Here is a 3,927-nt window from a genome sequence, read left to right as displayed (position 1 = left end):
TGTCTCTCTGTCTGTCTACATATTACTGTAAACGTAAGTTCATCATTCACATGTTAGCAGTTATCTTTGTTTGTTTTTTTTACCCCTTTTTCTCCCCAATTTTGTGGTATCCAATTTTTTTTTTTTTAGTAGCTACTATCTTGTCTCATCGCTACAACTCCCGTACGGGCTCGGGAGAGACGAAGGTTGAAAGTCATGCGTCCTCCGATACACAACCCAACCAAGCTGCACTGCTTCCAACCCGGAAGCCAGCCACACCAATGTGTCGGAGGAAACACCGTGCACCCGGCAACCTTGGTCAGCGTGCACTGCGTCCGGCCCACCACAGGAGTCGCTGGTGCGCGATGAGACAAGGATATCCCTACCGGCCAAGCCCTCCCTAACCCGGACGACGCTAGGCCAATTTTGCGTCGCCCCTCAGACCTCCCGGTCGCAGCCGGTTACGACAGAGCCTAGGCGCGAAACCAGGGGATGCAGTACAGCGCCCTTAACCACTGCGCCACCCGGGAGGCCAGCAGTTGTCTTTGTTTAAGGAGTCTCATTGACTGAATTTATCTCTTTATCTCTTTCATCCATATGTCCTTTTTTAAAAAGGGGATTCTGTAGTTAGGATTGTGTTTAAATGTTTTAAATAGCTGAAGAAAATCATTGCCCAGACAATTTAATGTGGTTAATGATGTATTCATTTTGAAGGTTGGGCCTTGAAATTAATTGCAAAATCTCTGAGGGAAAGGTCCACATATTTTCTTAATAAAACATGCATGAATCAAACAATAATCCTTTGAATAAGCTGCTATGCGCAAAAAGACTCAAATTTGACTACTATACCACAGACCAGGCAGACACCATTCAGTGTGTGAGATTTCTGCCTCAAGCCTGCGAGTCTGAAGTAAAGTCACTGATGACAGTCACAATAGACGAGAGAAAGAGAGTGAGAGAGAGAGATGGAGAGAGAAAAAGAGAGAGATAGGTGGAGAGAAAGGGAGAAGGGTAGGCAGAGTGACAGGAGAGAGAAAGGTAGAGCCCAAATAGGCTGGATGGCAGTGCAGGTAGGGCTTAATGTGGGGCAAGCCGCTCCGTGGCTAATGGCTTTTACCGCCTGGGTGCCATTGTGGCCTGTACAATGGCCGTCACGCTGGGATTTTGTGAGGAGCTTGCCGGCAACAGTTATTAGCCCCAAAACCTCAGGGGGAGCAGTCAACAGAGGAACAAGAAGATTTGGGGTGCCAGGGGGAGAGGGGAACAGGGTGTGGGGTCAGGGGTCAGACCCAAAGTGGAAATGGGAGGCAGAGGGTGAACAATAGAGGGGGCTGGACTGGGCAGACAAAGCTGGAGGGGGGTGACGGTGCACAAAACACAGGAAGATGAGGATAGAAAGATGGAGACAGAATAGAGGGGTACCAAAACAGATGGTAAGAGGAGGTATGAGAGAAAAGGCAAGCACCAAAGAACAGGAAAAGGTCGCTGTTTGCAACATATACATCAGAGGGTCAGTCGAGAGAGTGACTGAGTACCTAACTTAAAGTGGGTAAATCACATATGGCAACATACTGTTAATTTACATAGCCCAACTAAGCATTAATGACTGAATGCATCAATGGACGCATTAATGACATCTTGTAATGGTTTCAAGGGGGGCTCATGCTCTCCTCATGCTGTAGTTGAGCAGTAGGCTATTTGTATCCCCTCACATATTCACTGTAAAGCTTCTGCAATTCTAGTTGGATACTTTTATGTAGGCCTAAACTATGCAATGCATTTACTGCATGGTTGACATACATTTAAAACGACTGTTCCCCCAAATTACAAAATGACTTATTGGTTTCCTTACCCTAAGCAGTCTATGGACCAGGTATGACAGCGATCCATGCTTTGGTTTAATTTCCCTGGCACCGTTTCCACATGCTAATGTTTTAGCATTTGTGGCACAAATCCCATTCAAGTCATGGGACCGATACTTGCATTTTTCATACATGTTCAAAACATCTAAAGGGGACTTTGTTAAGCTTCACAATCCATTTGAAATACCTTCGGATGATTTGGACATCCCATTATATGTTAGCTTGTGGAAACAGTGCCAGGGAAACTAAACCAAAACATGGATTGTCATAACTTGTCCATAGACAGCTTACACGATAAGAAAATCCATGTGTAATTTTGTAATTTGGGTGAACTATCCCTTTAACACAAATTAAATATTTAAGGAGACTATAAAGAAGAATATAGAACAATAGAAAATGCTATATGTTGGAACATCCGGAAAAAAGTACCATGGACATCAAACGTGAGTGTAGATGAGTGGAAATCCATGAAAAATAGAGGGTGCATTGAATAAAATAAGAATGCCATTGGAATTGTAACAGGACCCTGGTGGAAATGGTTAAGTTTGGACCAACGCAGGCAAAAATGTTTGCAAGGAGATAATGGAATCAGCAATATTGAGGCGTTTCTTCAGCTATTATAATCTAATTATCTGGCTCATCTCGAATCGCTGACAACAAAGAGACAAGCGTAAGGGTATATTTATAAAAGTTGCTATAAAGTGGGCTTTAACATGAGCCCATTCATCTTGCAGAGCATGCGGAGTGACAAGCGGAGCCTCGTGGAGCAAGTGGAGGCAATGCATCACGCAGAGACCGGGACGGGAAACGCGCGTGCACGCGAATTCACTTTTTCTTCACTTCGCACCCACCTCTGCAGGTGGAGAGACTACGACAAGACAAAACGGTCGTTTAGTTTTTGTAAAATAGTTTGACAAGAATTTCACAACGGAAAGTTAAGTCAGAAAAATGACAATTTTGGTGACAATGTTGGTGGTATGAGAAAAAACTGCCTATAAGCTATATCTATCAACTGAATCTGGCCTGTTCTTTAGCCCACTCTCTCGATACAGTTCGGTCTATTCTTATTTTGTGGGCTGTCTTTTAGACCTATGCAGTGTGTACACTACGAAAATTAGAAAAATGTGTACGCCTATTAGTATAGACTGAGCATTTGCCAAGCCCAATAGAAAATTCATATTTGAATTTGTATAATTTACACCGATTAAATGTCGGGCCTCTTAGGTTTATCAGTTGTCATGTCATAGCCTATATTTGAAAAATATATAATTTTAAGTAGTCTACGTCGTGGTGTTCCCTTTATGGTCTCTCAAAATCATTCTCCAGTGAAAAATAGCTCAGCTGAGTTGCATGGTGTACAACATGTCTTTTACCGGTGTAAAGTGTCAAGCTTAAGAAAGGTTAGCCCTAATACGTGAAAAAATATTTTGTTATTATGGAATATTAATTGTTTTGCTTGAGGCTACAACTTAAATCTAATGCATTTATGATACACTTCAGTTGAAAAGCACAGGCCTGATATTATGGTAGCCTATATATGCCCGTCATTTGTGAATCGGTTTCATTTTATATTTGTAGCTTCTCTTTTGGACCAGAATTGATCCTGCTTTTCCAAACCTTTGCCCTCTGGTTTGAACCTGTCACCCCGGGGTCTGAACTTTGTTGCCGGTCCAGAGTTGGTAGGGGAAGCTTAATCCGGAGACCCCCGTTGCAAATTCTCAACCATCAACAAGACACACCCGACACATTTGGGGCGTGCATCTTCTTTGGCCTCATGCCCTTAAAAAAGTCACAGAGTATCACGTATGTAAGTGAGCGATTTTTATATAGGGATTGTAGGCCTATCCATGTTAGATTTTTGTACAGAAAAGTAATTCAATATTGCCCTCAGGGAAAAGTAGCACAACGGAAAGAATAGTTGTGATTGAAATTCAGAAAACGTCAATTATTCTGGCAGTGGTGAAATGTTACTGTTAAAATATTAATGAATTATTACGATTAAAACATAGACTTTGATGCTTCTTCTTTTAACTTTGTGTGATCATTGATGCTATACCTGTCGAGATAAAGCAACAGTATTTCAAGA

Source organism: Oncorhynchus mykiss, chromosome 5, assembly GCF_013265735.2.
Source record: "Oncorhynchus mykiss isolate Arlee chromosome 5, USDA_OmykA_1.1, whole genome shotgun sequence".
NCBI classification, from domain to species: domain Eukaryota; kingdom Metazoa; phylum Chordata; class Actinopteri; order Salmoniformes; family Salmonidae; genus Oncorhynchus; species Oncorhynchus mykiss.
This window is presented reverse-complemented; position numbering follows the sequence as displayed.